Source organism: Hemiscyllium ocellatum, chromosome 29, assembly GCF_020745735.1.
Source record: "Hemiscyllium ocellatum isolate sHemOce1 chromosome 29, sHemOce1.pat.X.cur, whole genome shotgun sequence".
In the NCBI taxonomy this organism is placed as follows: Eukaryota; Metazoa; Chordata; class Chondrichthyes; order Orectolobiformes; family Hemiscylliidae; genus Hemiscyllium; species Hemiscyllium ocellatum.
This window is the reverse complement of record NC_083429.1, coordinates 12,060,238-12,077,622: the sequence shown is the minus strand read 5'-3', so window position 1 is coordinate 12,077,622 and position 17,385 is coordinate 12,060,238.

Genomic DNA, 17,385 nt, shown 5'->3' with positions numbered 1-17,385 from the left:
CTCCCTCTGTGTCCCCCCACTCCAACCTGACCACCAAATTTCCTCTCCCCTACTCTTTCTCCTCAATTCTCTCCCCCTCTCGCTTTCGTTCTGCACACACTCTCTTTACATAGAACATAGAACATAGAAACATACAGCGCAGTACAGGCCCTTCGGCCCTCGATGTTGCGCCGACCGAAGCCTACCTAAACTACACTAGCCCAATAACCTCCATATGCTTATCCAAATGCCCGCTTAAATGACCATAAAGAGGGAGAGTCCACCACTGCTACTGGCAAGGCATTCCATGAACTCACAACCCGCTGAGTAAAGAATCTACCCATAACATCTGTCCTACACCAACTTCCCCTTAATTTAAAGTTGTGTCCCCTAGTAACAGCTGACTCCATTAGCGGGAAAAGGTTCTCACTGTCAACCCTATCTAAACCCCTAATCATTTTGTACACCTCTATGAAATCTCCCCTAAACCTACTTTTCTCCAATGGGAACAGCCCCAAGTGCCTCAGCCTTTCCTCATACGATCTTCCTACCATGCCAGGCAACATCCTGGTAAACCTCCTCTGCACCCGTTCCAATGCCTCCACATCCTTCCTATAGTATGTCGACCAAAACTGCACACAATACTCGAGATGAGGCCGCACCAGAGTCTTATACAACTGCAACATGACCTCAGGACTCCGGAACTCAATTCCTCTACCAATAAAACCCAGTACGCCATATGCCTTCTTCACAGCACTATTTACCTGGGTGGCAACTTTCAGAGATCTGTGTACATGGGCACCAAGATCCCTCTGCTCATCCACAATACCAAGTAGCCTACCATTAGCCCAGTAATCCATCTTCTTGTTACTCCTACCAAAGTGAATGACTTCACACTTAGCTACATTGAACTCCATTTGCCATCTTTCTGCCAAGCTCTGCAACTTATATATATATCCCGCTGTAACCTGCCACAGCCTTCTTCGCTGTCCACAACTCCACCGACTTTCGGATCATCCGCAAACTTGCTCACCCAGCCTTCAAGCCCCTCCTCTAGGTCATTTATAAGAATGACAAACAGCAATGGTCCCAAAGCAGATCCTTGTGGATCACCGCTAGTAACTGCACTCCAAGATGAACCTATAACATCAACTACTACCCTCTGTCTCCTTCCAGCCAGCCAATTCACAGTCCAAACCTCTAATGCACCCTCAATGCCATACCTCCGTAATTTTTGCAGTAGCCTACCATGGGGTACCTTATCGAACGCCTTGCTAAAATCCATATACACCACATCTACTGCTTTACCCTCGTCCACTTCCTTGGTCACCTTCTCAAAGAACTCAATAATGTTTGTGAGGCACGACCTGCCCTTCACAAAACCATGCTGACTATCCTTGATCACATTATTCCTATCCAGATGTTCATAACTCGTATCCATTTCAATTCTCTCTAAGACTTTGCCCACAACAGAAGTGAGACTCACTGGCCTATACTTACTAGGGCTATCCCTACTCCCCTTCTTGAACAAGGGGACCACATTCGCTATCCTCCAGTCTTCTGGCACTATTCCTGTAGACAACGACGACATAAAAATCAAGGCCAATGGCTCCGCTATCTCCTCCCTAGCTTCCCAGAGGATCCTAGGATAAATGCCATCAGGCCCAGGGGACTTATCTATTTTCATCCTTTCCAGTATTCCCCAGACCTCTTCCCTACATACCTCAAGGCCATCCATTCTAATCACTTTTGACTCAATATTCACATCAGCAACAGTGTCCTGTTCCTGAGTGAATACTGAAGAAAAGTATTGATTTATTGTCTCTCCAATCTCCTCCGCCTCCACGCACAACTTCACTCTACCATTTTGACTGGACCGATACCTACCCTTGTCATCCTTTAGTTCCTGACATACTGATAGAAAGCCTTTGGGTTTTCCCTAATCCTACCAACTAAGGACTTTTCATGTCCTCTTCTCGCTGCTCTTAGCTCTCTCTTTAGATCCTTCCTGACTACCTTATAACTCTCAATCGCCCCAACTGAACCTTCACGCCTCATCTTTACATAGGCGGCACTCTTCCTTTTGACAAGGGATTCCAATTCCTTATTAAACCACGGCTCCCTCACAAGACCCTTTCCTTCCTGCCTGACTGGTGCATACTTATCAAGGACACCCAATAGCTGCTCCTTGAACAAGCTCCACATATCATTTGTGTCCTTCCCTTGAAGCCTATTTTTCCAATCCACGCATCCTAAGTCATGCCTCATCACATCACAATTTCCCTCCCCCCCAGCTATAACTCCTGCCCTGCAGTGCACACTTATCCCTCTCCATCACTAGAGTAAAAGTCACCGAGTTGTGGTCACTGTCACCGAAGTGCTCACCTACCTCCAAGTCTAACACCTGGCATGGTTCATTACCTAGAACCAAATCCAGTATAGCCTCACCTCTTGTTGGCCTGTCTACATATTGTGTCAGGAAACCCTCCTGCACACATTGGACAAACACCGACCCATCTAACTAACTCGAGCTATAGCTTTCCCAGTTAATATCTGGGAAGCTAAAGTCCCCCATAACAACCACCCTACTACTTTCACTCTTCTCCTGAATCATCCTCGCAATACCTTCCTCTACGTCTCTCCGAGTATTAGGACGCCGATAGAAAACTCCTCAGGGTGACCTCACCTTTCCTATTCCTAACCTCAGCCCAAACTACCTCAGATGGCAAGTCTTCCTCCATCGTCCTTTCCACCGCTGTAATACTATCCTTGACAAACAATGCCGCACCTCCCCCTCTTTTACCCCCACCTCTGACCCTACTAAAACATATAAACCCTGGACCCTGCAACAGCCATTCCTGTCCCTGCTTTACCCACGTCTCTGTAATGGCCACAACATCGAAGTCCCAGGTACCAACCCACGCTGCAAGTTCACCTACCTTATTTCTTATACTTCTGGCGTTGAAGTATACACACTTCAAGCCACCTTCCTGTTTACAGGCACCCTCCTTCGAGATCGATGGCATGTTCCTAACCTCCGTGCACTCAAGGTCCTGTACCCTAAAGCTACAGTCCAGGTTCCCATGTCCCTGCAGAGTTAGTTTAAATCCTCCCAAAGAGCACTAGCACACCTCCCCCCAAGGTGCCCCTCAGGTTCAGGTGTAGACCATCCTGATTATAGATGTCCCACCTTCCCCAGAAAGAACCCCAGTTGTCCAGAAACCGGAATCCCTCCCTCCTGCACCATCCCTGTAGCCACGCATTTAATTGTTCTCTCTTCCTATTACTCGACTCTCTATCACGTGGCACGGGTAACAAACCAGAGACAACAACACTGTTCGTTCTTGCTCTGAGCTTCCAACCTAGCTCCCTGAAAGGCTGCCTAACATCCTCACCCCTCTTCCTACCTATGTCGTTGGTGCCAACGTCGACCACTACCTGGGGCTGCTTCCCCTCCCCGTTAAGGACCCGGAAAACACGATCAGGGACATCATGTACCTTTGCACCTGGGAGGCAACCTACCAATCGTGAGTCTCTGTCATCCCTGCACAACCGCCTAACTGTGCCCCTCAATACTGAGTCCCAAATAACTCTCACTCTACCTTTATCCGCCCTTCCCTTCTGAGCAACGGGGACAGGCTCCGTGCCAGAGGCCTGAACCTCGTTGCTTACCCCTGGTAAGAATCCCGCGCCAACAAGTATCCAAAACGGTATATTTGTTCTTGAGGGGAATGACTGCAGGGGGTCCCTGCACTGGCTGCTTCCTCCCAGTCCCCCTCACTGTCACCCATCTCTCTATAACTTTCGGAGTAACTACTTCCCAAAAGCTCTGATCTATGACCTCCTCTGCCTCCCGAATGATCCGCAGTTCATCCAACTCCAGCTGCAGTTGCCTAACACGGTCTTGGAGGAGCTGGAGATGGGTAAACTTCCTCCAAGTGTATTCAGCAGGGACGCTGATGGCTTCCCTCACCTCAAACATCTTGCAAGAGGAACATTGCACTGCCTTTGCTTCCATCCCTCTAAAAGGTAAACTTTAAAACGAAAACTAGATCTAAAGAAACAAACAAGCAAAATGCAGCACTTACCTGCTTACCACAACAGGTCGTATTATTAGGTTAGAGGAGGAGGGCGGGTGGGAGGCTTTACCCCTGTAGTGCCGCGGGTTCCTCGCCTGCGCGCTTTTATAGGGAAAAAAATACCTTCCCAGGTAAGCTAGCGCTACACCAGCGTCCGGGTACGCTAGGCGCGTCGAAAAAAACTTTAAATTTTAACCGTTAAAAAACACTAACTGGACTATACCGTGACTTAAAAAAAAAACACCGACAGACAGCCTTTAACTGCTCCGCCGAGAGAGTGAGCTTTTCTCTCTCACCGCCCCTCTCTCTCTCCCCTCTCTCTCGCACTCTCTTCTCACCACCTCTCCCTTTCACTCTTCCTCGTCCCCCTCTCTTTCACACACACACACCCCGAACCCTGGTTTCTCCACTGTCTCCACTCTTACCTCTCCCCCTCCCCATCATTATCTCTCTCTCTCCTGCCATCTCTGTCTCCCTCCTGCAATTCCGTCTCTACCCCATTTTCCCCTTTCTCCCACCTCCTACATCTCTCTATCATCTCAACCCCCCTCCCCCCACCACACGCAGCCTCACCACCAAACCCTCAGTCTCTGAGTCAGAGGGAGAAGAAAGGATCAGGGACCCAGAATGTGTTAGATAGAGAGGGAGGGCGGGAGAGAGATTCAATCAAAGAGAAACGGAGAGATGTGTGGGGAGAGAGAGAGAGAGAGACAACGAGGGAGGAGGATCGAGAATGAGAGAAGGTGGAGAGAAAGTGAAGGAGCAGGGAGAGAGAGGAGGAGGAAGGGAGTGATAGGGGGAGGAAGAGAGAGAGACGGGGAGGAGATAATGAGAGAGGGGGTGAGAAGAGGGTGCGAGAGAGAGGGGAGAGAGAGAGGGCGGTGAGAGAGAAAGGCGATCGAGAGGGGCGAGAGAGAGGGTGCGAGAGAAAGGGGAGGGTGATGCGAGAGAGAGTGGGAACGAGGGAGATGGGGGTGAGAGGAGGGGAGCGAGAAAGAGGCGGTGAGAGAGAGTGTGGGCGAGAGAAAGAGAGTTAGAGAGAGGGGGTGAGAGGGAGGGGGCAAGAGAGAGGGAGCGAGAGAAAGGGGGCGAGAGAGGGGGGCACGAGACCGGCACGAGAGATTTGGGGGAGAGAGGGGAGTTCGAGAGAGAGAGGGAAAAGAGAGGGAGAGAGAGAGAGTGGGAGAGAGAGAGACATGTTAGAGAGAGAGGGAAGAGAGAGAGGAGTGAGAGGGAGTGAGAAAGGGGAGAGAGTGTGGGGGGAGACCGCAGAGAGAGAGAAGGGAAGACAGAGTAGAGAGAGAGAGGGGGGAAAGGGAGAAGGGATAGAGAGAATGGGAGAGAGGACGATAGGGGAAGGAGAGAGACGGGAGAGAGAGCAGAGAGTGGAAAGTGAGCGCGGAGAGAGAGAGGGAAGAGAAAGCAGAGAGAGAGAGGGAGAGAGAAAGAGAGTGGCAGTTTCCGGGGGAGAGAGGGAAGAGAGGGGAGACAGCGCGGAGAAAGAGAGAGGGAAGAGAACGCAGAGATATAGAGAGAGGGAAAAGAGAGAGCGAGAGGATTTGGGTGAAAGAGTGGGAGAGAGAGACGGAGAGAGAGAAAGTAGGAGAGAGAGTTGGGGAGAAAGTGGGGTTAGATAGCGTGGGCGAGAGGGGGTTGAGAGAGATGGGGCGAGACAAAGAGGTGGTGAGAGAAAGTGGAGTTAGAGTGGACGAAAGAGATGGGGTGAGAGAGAGAGGGGGCGAGAGACAGGGGTGTAGGAAAAAGGGGGGCGAGATAAAGGGGTGTGAGAGAAAGTGGGGCGAGCGAAAGGTAGGCATGAGAGAGGGAGGTCAGATAGAGGGGCGAGAGAGAGAGAGGGACGACAGAGAGGGGAGCGAGAGAGGGGGGACGAGAGAGAGGGGACGAGAGAGAGGTTTTTGAGAGGGGAGGGCGAGAGAGGGTGGGAAGAGAGAGGGGAAGCGAGACGGGGAGAGAGAGTGGGGGTGGAGCGTGGAGGGAGAGAGGGGGAAGAGAGAGCAGAGATGGAGAGAGAGAGAGAGGGAAAAGAGACAGAGGGGGCAGAGATTGGGATAGAGAAAGAAAGGGGAAAAGAGAAGGGAGAGAGAGAGGGGAGAGAGCACGGAGAGAGAGAGAGGGAAGAGAGAGCAGAGATAGAGAGAGAGAGATGGAAAAGAGAGAAAAGGAAGCGAGAGAGAGGGGAGCGAGAGTGTGGGAGAGAGAGAATGGGAGAGAGAAAGTGGGGGAGAGAGGGGGAGAGAGAGGGTGCGAGAGAGAGGAGGAGAGAGGAGGGAAGAGAGAGGAAGGAAGAGAGAGGAGAGTGGAGCGAGGAGGGAAGAGAGAGGAGGGAAGAGAGAGGACGGCGTGAGAGAGGGGAGGGGGGTGAGAGAGGGGAGAGAGAGGGGGTAGAGAGAGGGAAGGAGAGAGAGGGGGTAGAGAGGGGTTAGAGAGAGGGAGGTAGAGAAAGGAGAGTATAGAGGGGATAGAGATGGGGATAAAGGGTGGCAGAGAGAGGAGTGTAGAGAGAGGGGGTAGAGAGAGGGGAGAAGACAGAGGGGAGAAAGAGATACGGGAGGGGAGGGGGGATAGAGGGCGAGAGAGGGGAGAGAGGTGGGGAGGGGGAGAGAGAGGGGATAGAGAGAGGGTGGGAGAGAGAGAGGGTGAGAGGGAGAGAGGGTGGGGGAGAGAGAGGATTGGGGGATATAGGGTAGGGGAGTGGGGAGAGTAAGAGTGGAGAGAGGGGGAGAGAAAGGGGGAGAGACAAGTGTATATGGCGGTGAGAGAGCCGAGTGCGAGAGAGTGGTGTGCGAAAGAGGAGAGGGCGTGAGAGAGGGGAGGGCGAGAGGGAAGGTAGGGGAGAAAGTGTAGGGCGAGGGACCAGAGGGCCAGAGGGAGGGTATACGGAAAGAGGGGGTCGGAGAGAGAATATAGGGCGAGAGAGGGAAGAGCGAGAGAGAGGGGAGGGCGAGAGCGATGGGAGGGCGAGAGAGGGGATGTCGAGAGGGAGGGAGGGCGAAAGAGGGGAGGGTGAGAGAGAGGGGAGAGACAAAGTGGAGGGCGAGAGAGGGGAGCGAGAGACGGGAGCGCGAGAGACAGGAGTGCAAGAAACGGGAAAGCAAGAGAGGGTAGGGCGAGAGACGTGAGGGCGAGAGTTGGGAGCGCGAGAGAGGAGAGGGCGAGAGTGGTGAGGGTGAGAGAGGGGAGGGTGAGGTAGTGGGGAGGGGGAGAGGGGAGAGAAATAGGGGAGTGCAACAGTGCATCGTGAGAGAGGGGAGGGCGAGAGGGGGGAGGGCGAGACAGAGGGGAGGGAGAGAGAAAGATGAGTGAGAGATGGGAGGGCGAGAGGGGGACGGAGAGAGCGGGGAGGGGGAGAGAGTGGAGGGCAAGAGAGAGGGGAGGGGGAGAGAAGGGAGGGCGATGGAGAGTGTAGAGCCAGAGAGGGGTAAGCAAGGGAGGGGGGAGTGCGAGAGAGATGGGAGCTTGAGAGAGGGGCTGGCGAGAGAAGGTGGAGGGCGAGACAGCGGAGGGCGAGAGAGGGGATGAAGAGAGATGGGAGAGCATGAGAGGGGAGGCCGAGAGATGGGAGAGGTAGGGACAGGAGCGCAAGAGACAGTAGGGCTAGAGCAGGTAGTGCGAGAGAGGGAGGGCAAGAGAGGGGCAAGTGAGAGGTGTGGGTGAGAGGGGGCAAGACAGAGGGGAGGTGGAGAGAGAAGAGGGAGAGTGAGGGGGAGGGCGAGAGAGGGGATGGCAAGCGAGAGGGAAGGGTGAGAGAGTGGGGTGGACGAGAGAAGAGAGGATGAGAAAGCGGAGGGCGAGAGTGGTGGGCGAATGAGGGGAAGGCGTGAGAGAGAGGAGGGCGAGAGTGGGGAGGGCAAGAGAGAGGGGATAAGGAGAGAGGGGGTGGGAGGGAGATTGTAGGGCGAGAGAGGGCAGAGCGAGAGAAAGAGGAGGGCGAATGAGGGGAGGGTGAGAGAGAGAGGGAGAGACAGAGTGGAGGGTGAGAGAGGGGAGGGCGAGAGACGTGAGGGCGAGAGTTGGTAGTGCGAGAGAGGTGAGGGTGAGAGAGGGGAGGGAGAGGTAGTGGGGAGGGGGAGAGGGGAGAGAGATAGGGGAGTGCGAGAGTGCATGGTGAGAGAGGGGAGGGCGAGAGAGGGGGAGAGCGAGAGAGAGCGGAGGGAGAGGGAAAGGTGGGTGAGAGATGGGAGGGCGAGACGGGGTAGCGACAGGAGCGCAAGAGACGGTAGGGCTAGAGCAGGTAGTGTGAGAGAGGGAGAGCAAGAGAGGGCAAGAGAGAGGGAGGTGGAGAGAGAGGAGGGAGAGTGAGGGGATGGGCGAGAGAGGGGATGGCAAGCGAGAGGGAAGGGTGAGAGAGTGGGGTGGATGAGAGAAGAGAGGACGAGAAAGCAGAGGCCGAGAGTGGTGGGCGAATGAGGGGAGGGCGTGAGAGATGGGAGGGCGAGAGTGGGGAGGGCAAGAGAGAGGAGAGGCTGAGAGAGAAAGTAGGGGAGAGAGGGCAGGGCTAGAGAGGGGAGGGCGAGAGAGAGGGGGTAAGGAGAGAGGGTGTGGGAGAGAGAATATAGGGTGAGAGAGGGAAGAGCGAAATAGAGAGGAGGGCGAACGAGGGGAGGGTGAGAGAGAGGGGAGAGACAGAGTGGAGGGCGAGAGACGGGAGGGCGAGAGACGGGACAGCGAGAGACAGGAGTGCAAGAGACGGGAAAGCGAGAGAGTATAGGGCGAGAGACGCGAGGGCGAGAGTTGGGAGGGAGAGAGAGGATAGGATGAGAGAGGGGAGGGTGAAAGAGGGGAGGGTGAGGTACTGGGGAGGAACAGAGGGGAGAGGGCAGAGAGATAGGGCAGTGCGAGAACGCGACGTGAGAGAGGGGAGGGCGGGAAAGTGGGGAGGGCGAGAGAGAGGGGAGGGAGAGAGAAAGGTGGGTGAGAGAGGGGAGGAAGAGAGGGGGACGGAGACAGAGAGGAGGGCGAGAGAGGGGAGGGCAAGAGAGAGGGAGAGGGAGACAGTGGAGGGAGAGGGAGAGTGTAGAGCGAGAGAGGGGACAACGAGGGAGAGGGGAGCGCGAGAGAGATGGGAGGGCCAGAGAGGGGATGGCGAGACATGGGAAGGGAGAGACAGGAGCGCAAGAAACGGTAGTGCGAGAGAGGGTAGCGCGAGGGACGTGAGGGCGAGATAGGGGAGGGCGAGAGAGTGGAGGGAGAGTGGGGAGGGCGAGAGACAGGGGCGGGAGCGTGAGGATGGAGGGTGAGAGGGGAGGGTGAGAGAGGGGATGGCAAGTGAGAGGGGAGGGTGAGAGAGAGGGGTGGGTGAGAGAGGAGAGGGCGAGAGAGCGGAGGGCGAGAGACTGGTGGGCGAAAGAGGGGAGGGCGTGAGAGAGGGGAGGGCGAGAGTGGGGAGGGCAAGAGAGAAGGGGCGAGAGAGCGGTGGGCGATAGAGAAAGAATGGGGATAAGAGGAGGGAGAGAGAGTGTAGGGCGAGAGAAGGAAGAGTGGGAGAGAGGGGTGGGCAAGAGAGATGGAAGGGAGAGTTAGAGGGGAGGGACAGTGAGAGGGGAGGGCTAGAGAAGGGAGAGTGAGGGAAGGGAGGCCGAGAGAGAGGGGACAGCGAGAGAGAGGGGAGGTTGAGAGTAGGGAGAGGTAGAGAGTGGTGGGCGATAGAGGCGATGGTGAGTTAGAGGGGAGGGTGCGAGCGGGGTGGTGAGTGAGGGTTCGGTGAGAGAGTAGGTTGAACGAAAGAGGGGACAGCGTAGGGGAGGAAGAGACAGAGTGAAGGGAGAGAGAGGAGGACGAAGGGAGAGGGAGAGAGAGGAGGGCAAGTGTGGGGAGGGCAAGAGAGAGGGGAGTCTGAGAGAGGAGGGCGATAGACGGGAGGGCGAGAGATGTGACGGAGAGAGAGGGGAGGTCGAAAAGTGTTGAGGACGAGACAGCGTGGAGCGTGAGAGAGAGAGGGGAGGGCAAGAGAGTGGGTAGGGGGAGTGGGGAGAGAGAGAGGGGGAGTGCGAACGTGCGGCGATAGAGAGAGGGAAGGACGAGAGAGAGGGAAGGGCGAGAGAGAGGTGACCGTGAAAGAGGGGAGGGCAAGAGGGAGGCTAGAGACAGAGGGTGAGAGTGCGTAGAGTGACAGAGGGGACGGCGAGAGAGCGGAAGGAGAGAGGGGCGAGAGACGGGAAGACGAGAGAGCGGAGCACAAAAGAGAAGGAATGGGGAGAGAGGGAGAGGGAGAGAAAGTGTGTTGGGCAAGAGAGGGGAGAGCGAGAGAGAGGGGAGGGCTAGAGGGATGGGAGGGAGAGAGAGGGGTGGGTGAGGGAGAGAGGAGGGCAAGAGAAGGGAGAGCGAGAGAGAAGGGTGAGCAAGGGTGCGGGGAGGGGGAGAGGGGAGAGAGAAGGGAGTGCAAGAGATTGGCAAGAGAGTGTGGATGGCGAGAGATAGGAGAGGGCGAGAGAGAGGAGAGTGCGAGAGACGGGGAGGGAGAGTTAGAGGGGAGTGCCAATGAGGGGGGAGGGCGACAGAGGGTCGAGCAAGAGAATGATGGTTGAGAGAGTGTAATCTGAGGGAGGGGGAGGCCGAGAGAGGGGAGAGCTAGAGCGTGGGGGCAAAAATGGGAGGGCTAGAGACAGGGCAGGGCGAGAGAGAGAGGGGAGTGCAAGAGTGGGAAGGGCGAGAGGGGGGAGGACGCGAGGCAGGTGGCGAGTGAGGGCAGGGTGAGAGAGAGGGTTGGGTGAAAGAGGGACGGTGTAGGAGAGGGGAGAGACAGAGGGGGCGAGAGAGAGGGGAGGGCGAAAGACGGTAGGGCAAGGGAAGTGAGGAAAAGAGAGAGGGGAGTGGGAGAGAAAGAGTAGGGCAAGAGAGAGGGGAGGGCAAGAGAGAGGGGAGGGTGAGAGAGGTAATGGAGAGAGAAAGGGAGGGCGAGGGAGAGGAGGGCAAGAGAGAGGGGAAGGGAGAGAGGGGAACTGTGAGAGAGAGTGTAGGGTGAGAGAGGTGAAAGCAAGAGTGAGGAGAGCGAGAGAGATGGGGGCGAGAGAGGGGGTGGTGAGACAGAGGAGATGGCGAGAGACAGGGGAGGGCGAGAGAGGGGACGGAGAGAGAGAGGGGAGGGCAAGAGAGTGGGAGGGCAAGAGAGAGGGGAGGGGGAGGGCAATAGAGAATATAGGGCGAGAGAGTGGATAGTGAGAGTGAGGAGAGGGTGAGAGAGGGTGGAGGGTAAGAGAGAGGGGAGTGGGAGAGAGAGGGAGCGTGAGAGAGAGAGGAGGGCGAGAGTGGGGAGAGTGAGACAGGGGAGGGCAAGAAAGTGGGAGGGCAAGGGGGGAGAGGGGGATGACAATAGAGAATATAGGGCGAGAGTGGATAGTGAGAGTGAGGAGAGGGCGAGAGAGGGTGGAGGGTAAGAGAGAGGGGAGTGGGAGAGAGAGGGAGTGCGAGAGAGATGGGAGGGCGAGAGAAGGGTTGTCGAGAGGCAAGAGCATGAGAGAGGAGAGGGCGAGAGAGCGGAGGGCGAGAGAGAAGGAATGGGGAGAGGGGGGAGGTAGGGACAGAGTGTAGGGCGAGAGAGGGAAGAGCGAGAGAGAGGAGAGGGCGAGAGTGGGAGGGCGAGAGAGCAGAGGGCGAATGAAGGGAGGACAAGAGGGGGAGAGAGACAGAGTGGAGGATGACAGAGTGGAGGTCGAGAGAGGGAAGGGCGACAGAGGGGCGTTGCGAGAGAGGGGAGGGTGGGAGGCGAGAGGGCGAAAGAGTGGAGTGCGAGAGAGAAGGAATGGGAAGAGAGGGGGAGGGAGGGAGGGAATGTAGGTCAAGAGAGGGAAGAGCGAGTGAGAGGAGTGGGTGAGAGAGATGGGTGGGCAAGAGAGGGTATGGCGAGAGAGAGGGGAGGGTGAGAGGGGGAGGGCGCGAGAGCAGAGGGCGAGAATGCGGAGGTTGAGAGATGGGAGGAGGAAAGAGGGGAGGGTGTGAGATGGGAGGGCGAGAGACAGGAGGGCGAGAGAAGGAAGGGCGAGAGACAGGAAGGCGAGAGAGTTGACGGCGAGAGAAGGGAGGGCGAGAGGGAGAGGGAGAGAGAGAGGTGAGCGAGAGAGAGGGGTGGGCGAGGGAGAGGGGAGGGCAAGAGAGAGGGGTGGTCTAGGGACTGGGGAGGGGGAGAGGGGAGAGAGAGTGGAATGCAAGAGAGCGGCGAGAGAGAGAGGTGACGGTGCGAGGGGAGTGGCAAGTGAGAGGAGGGTGGGAGAGTGGGTTGGGCGAAAGAGGGGATGACGTTGAAGAGGGGAGAGTCAGAAGGGAGGGAGAGCGAGGAGAGCGAGAGAGAGCGGAGAGCGAGAGAGGTGAGGGCAAGAGAAAGGTGAGGGTGAGAGATAGGAGGGCGAGAGAGGGAACAGAAAGAGGGGAAGGGCGAGAGAGAGAGGGGAGAGTGAGAGAGATGGGAGGCCGATAGACGGGAGGGTAACTGACGGGAGGGCAGGAGACGAGAGAGAGAGAGACACAGAAGCGCGAGAGACAGTAGCGCAAGAGACGGTAGGGCAAGAGAGAGGCTAGTGTGAGAGACGGGAGGGCGAGAGAGGGGAGGGCGAGAGAGTGGAAGGCGAGAGAGAGGTGAGGAAGAGAGAATGCGGAGGGTAAGAGAGTGGAGAGGGTGAGAGTGTGGGATGGGGAGAGGAGAGAGAGAGGGGAGTGTGAGAGAGAGGGTAGGACGCGAGAGAGGGGAGGCAAAGAGAGAGGAGGGGGAGAGAGAAGAGGGTGAGAAAGGGTAAGGCGAGAGGGAGGGGAGGGAGAGTTATTGACGAGAGAGGCAATAGCGAGAGTGAGTCGAGGGCGAGAGAGGGGAGACTGAGAGAGAGGAGGGCGAGAGAGAGGGGAGGGAGGGTTAATGAGGCGGGACAGTGAGAGGGGGGTGAGAGAGAGGGGAGGTAGAGAGAGGGATGGGCGAGAGAGCAGAGGGCAAGTGAGAAGGGACTGGGAGAGAGAGGGAGGGCGAGAGAGAGGGAAACAAGAGAAATGGGAGAGCGAGAGCAGGTGAGGGCGAAAGAGGGGAGGACAAGAAGGAGGCTCGAGACAGAGTGAAGGGTAAGAGAACGGAGGGCGAGAGAGAGGAGGGCAAGAAAGCGGAAGAAGAGAGAGTGGAGGGCGAGAGAGGGACGGTGCAAGAGAGGGGAAGACGAGAGACGGGAGGGTGAGAGAGCGGAGAGTGAGATGAGGAGGGCAAGAGAGGGGAGTGTGAGAGAGCAGAGGGCGAGAAGGAATGTAGGATGAGCGAGGGCATGGCGAGAGAGAGGGGAGGGCGAGAGAGGGGTGGGCGAGAGAGGGGAGGGCGAGAGGGAGGTGAGGGAGAGAAATAGGTGGGCGAGGGAGAGGGGAGGGAAAGAGACGGGAGGGCGAGAGAGATTGGTGGGCGAGGAAGTGGGGAGGGGGAGAGGGGGAGAGAGAGAGGGGAATGTTGTGGTTCTGCTCGCTGAGCTGGAAGTTTTTGCTGCAAACGTTTCGTTCCCTGGCTAGGGAACATCATCAGTGCTGTTGGAGCCTCGCGTGAAGCGCTGCTTTGATGTTTCTTCCGGTATTTATATTGGTTTGTTCTTGCCACTTCCGGGTGTCAGTTTCAGTTGCAGTGATTTGTGTGTGGGGTCCAGGTCGATGTGTCTGTTGATGGATGTTCTTGCCGCTTCCGGGTGTCAGTTTCAGCTGTAGTGGTTTGTATATGGTGTCCAGGTCAATGTGTCTGTTGATGGAGTTTGGGGATGAATGCCATGCTTCTAGGAATTCTCTGGCTGTTCTCTGTCTGGCTTGTCCTATGATAGTGGTGTTTTCCCAGTCAAATTCATGTTGCTGGTTGTCTGAGTGTATGGCTACTAGAGATAGCTGGTCGTGTCGTTTTGTGGCTAGCTGATGTTCATGGATGCGGATTGTTAGCTGTCTTCCTGTTTGTCCTATATAGTGTTTTGTGCAGTCCTTGCATGGTATTTTGTAAACTACGTTAGTTTGGCTCATGCTGGGTATTGGGTCCTTTGTTCTAGTGAGTTGTTGTCTGAGCGTGGATGTTGGCTTGTGTGCTGTTATGAGTCCTAAGGGTCGCAGTAGTCTGGCTGTCAGTTCTGAGACGCTCCTGACGTATGGTAGAGTGGCTAGTCCTTTTGGTTGTGGCATGTCCTCGTTCCTCGGTCTATCTCTTAGGCATCTGGTGATATCCCTCCCCTCTCTCTCGCCTTCCCCACTCCTGCCCTCCCCTCTCTCTTGTTCTCCCCTCTCTCGCGCCCCCCTTTCACTCTCCCTCCCCACTAACTCTCCTCTCTCTCGCCCTCCCCCTCACTCTCACTCTCCACTACCACTCTCTCCCCTCTCTCTCTCGACCTCGCCTCTCTCGCCCTACGCTCTCGCTCGCCATCCGCCACGCTCCACCGCCCCTTTCTCTTGACCTCCCTTCTCTCGCACTCCCCTCTCGCATCCTCACTTGTCTCTCGCCTTCTCGTCTCTCGCCGTCCCCTCTGTCGCTCTCCCGTGTCTCTCGCCCTCCCGTCTCTCACCGTCCCATCTGTCGCTGTCCCGTGTCTCTCCCCCTCACCTGTCTCTCGCCCTCCCCTCTTTCGCTCTCCACTCTCTCATCCTCCCCTCTCTCACGGCCTCCCCTCTTTCACCCTCACCTCTTTCGCCCTCCACTCTCTCGCCCTCCCATCTTTCGCCCTCCTCTCTCTCTCGCTATCCCCTCTCTCACCCTCCCATCTCGCTTGCTCTCCCCTCTCTCTCGCTCTTCACTCTCTCACCCTATACTCTCTCTCACACCCCCTCTCTCCTCATCCCCTCTCTCTCGCCCTCTGCTCTCTCGCCCTCCCCTCTCTCGCCCTGCCCTCTCTCCCCTACCTGCTCTCTTGCCCTCCCCTCTCTCCACCTCTCCTCTCACTTGCCTTCCCCTCACTCGCCAACCGCCTCATGCCCTCCCCTCTCTCGCCTTCCCCACTCCTGCACACCCTTCTCTTTTGCCCTCCCCTCTCTCTCGCCCTCCCCTCTCACTCTCCCTCCCCACTAACTCTCCCTCCCCTCTCTCTCCACCCGTCCCCCTCTCTCTACCCTCTCGCTCTCCCCTTTCTCTCACCCTCCACTCTCTCTCGGGTTTCCATCGAACTCACCCTCCCCTATCTTTCGCCCTACCCTCTCTGTTGCCCTCCCCACTCTGTTTCCCTCCCCGTCTCTCTACCCTCTCGCTCTGCCCTCTCTCACGCCCTCCCCCTCACTCTCCCTCCCCACTAACCCCCTCCCCTCTCTCTAGCCCTCCCCCGCTCTCTACCATCTCGCTCTCTCCTTTCTCTCGCCCTCCACTCTCTCTAGCTCTCTACCCTTTCGCTCTCCCCTCTCTCTCACCCTCCACTCTCTCTCGCGTTCCCCTCGAACTCACCCTCCCCTCTCTTTCGCCCTACCCTCTCTGTTGCCCTCACCACTCTGTTTCCCTCCCCGTCTCTCTACCCTCTCGCTTTGCCCTCTCTCTCGCCCTCCCCCTCACTCTCCCTCCCCACTAACTCTCCCTCCCCTCTCTCTAGCCCTCCCCCTCTCTCTACCATTTGGCTCTCCCCTTTCTCTCGCCCTCCACTCTCTCTAGGGTTCCCCTCTCACTCACCCTCCCCTTTCTCTCGCCATCCCCTCTCTCGCCCTGCCCTCTCTCCTCTACCTGCTCTCTTGACCTCCCTTCTCTACACCTATGCTTTCACTTGCCTTCCCCTCACTCGCCAACCCCCTCGCCCACTCCCCTCTCTCTCGCCTTCCCCACTCCTACACACCCTTCTCTTTTGGCCTCCCCTCTCTCTCGCCCTCCCCTCTCTCACGTCCTCACCTATGTCTCACCCTCCTCTCTCTCTCGCCCTCCGCTCTCTTGCCCTCACCTCTCCCACCATCCCCGCTCGCCCACCTCTCTCTCGCGATCCTCTCTCTCGCAGCCCCCTCTGTCACCCCCCTTCACTCACCAACCCCTCTCTCGCCGTGCCCTCTCTCTCGCCGTCCACTGTCTCTCGCCAACCCCTCTCTCGCCCACCCCTCCCTCTCGCCCTCCACGCGCTCTCGCCCTCCATGCTCTCTTACCCTCCGGTCTCTGTTGCTCTCCCCACTCTGTTGCACTCCCCTCTCTCTAGCCCTCCCTCTCTCTCTACTCTCTCGCTCTCCCTTTTCTCTCGCCCTCTGCACTCTCGCGTTCCCCTTTCACTCACCCTCCCCTCTCTCTCGCCCTACCCTCTCACTCTCCCTCCCCACTGACACTCCCTCCCCTCTCTCTCGACCTCCCCTCTCTCACCCTACGCTCTCGCTCGCCCTCTCCTGGCTCCCCCTCCCATTTCTCTTGACCTCCCCTCTCTCGCACTCCCCTCTCTCACCCTCACTTGTCTCTCACACTCCCCTCTCTCACCCTCCCCTCTCTGTTGGTCTGTCCTCTCTCGCCCTCGCCTCTCTCTTGCCCTGAATTCTCTCCCCCTCGTCTTTCTTGTCCACCCCTCTCGCCCTCCCATTTCGCCCCCTCCCCTCTCTCACTCTCCCGTGTCTCTCGCCCTCACCTGTCTCTCGAATTCCCCTCTCTCACCCACCCCCTCTCTCTCGCCCTGCCCTCTCGCCCTCCCCCTCTCTCTCCTCGCTCTCCCCTTTCTCTCGCCCTCCCCGCTCTCTCGCCCTGCCCTCTCGCCCTCCCCCTCTCTCTCATCTCTCTCCCCTTTCTCTCGCCCTCCCCTCTCTCTCGCCATCCCCTCTCTCTCCTTCCCCCTCTCTCGCCATCCCCTCACCTTCGCTGTCGCCTCTCTCTCACCAACACCTCTCACACTCCTATCTCTCCCCACGCCTCTCTCGCCCTCCCCTCTCTCGCCCTCCTCTCCCTCACCCTCTCCTCTGTCTCTCCCCTCTCTCTCGCCCTCCCCTCTCTCTCGCCCTCAACTCTGTTACCCTCACCTCTTTTGCCCTCCCCGCTCTCTCCCTCCCCTCTGTCTCGCCCTCCCCTCTCACACCCTCCCCTCTTCCTCTCCACCTTCCTCGTCCTCCCCTCAATTGCCCTCCCTTCTCTCACCCTGCCCTCTCGCACTCCCTTCTCTCTCTCCTCTCTCCACTTTCTCTCGCCATCCCCTCCCCCTCGCCTTCACCTGCCCTCTCGCCAACCCCTCTCCTTCGCTCTCCCTTCTCTCTCACCATCCCCTCTCCCCTCCTATTTCTCACCCACCCCTCTCTCGCCTTCCCCACCCTCACCCTCCCCTCTCTCTCCCCTCTATCGCCCTCAACTCTGTTGCCCTCACCTCTTTTGCCCTCCCCGCTCTCGCTGTCCCCTCTGTCTCGCCCTCCCCCTCCCACGCCCTCGCCTCCCCTCCCCACCCTCTCCCGT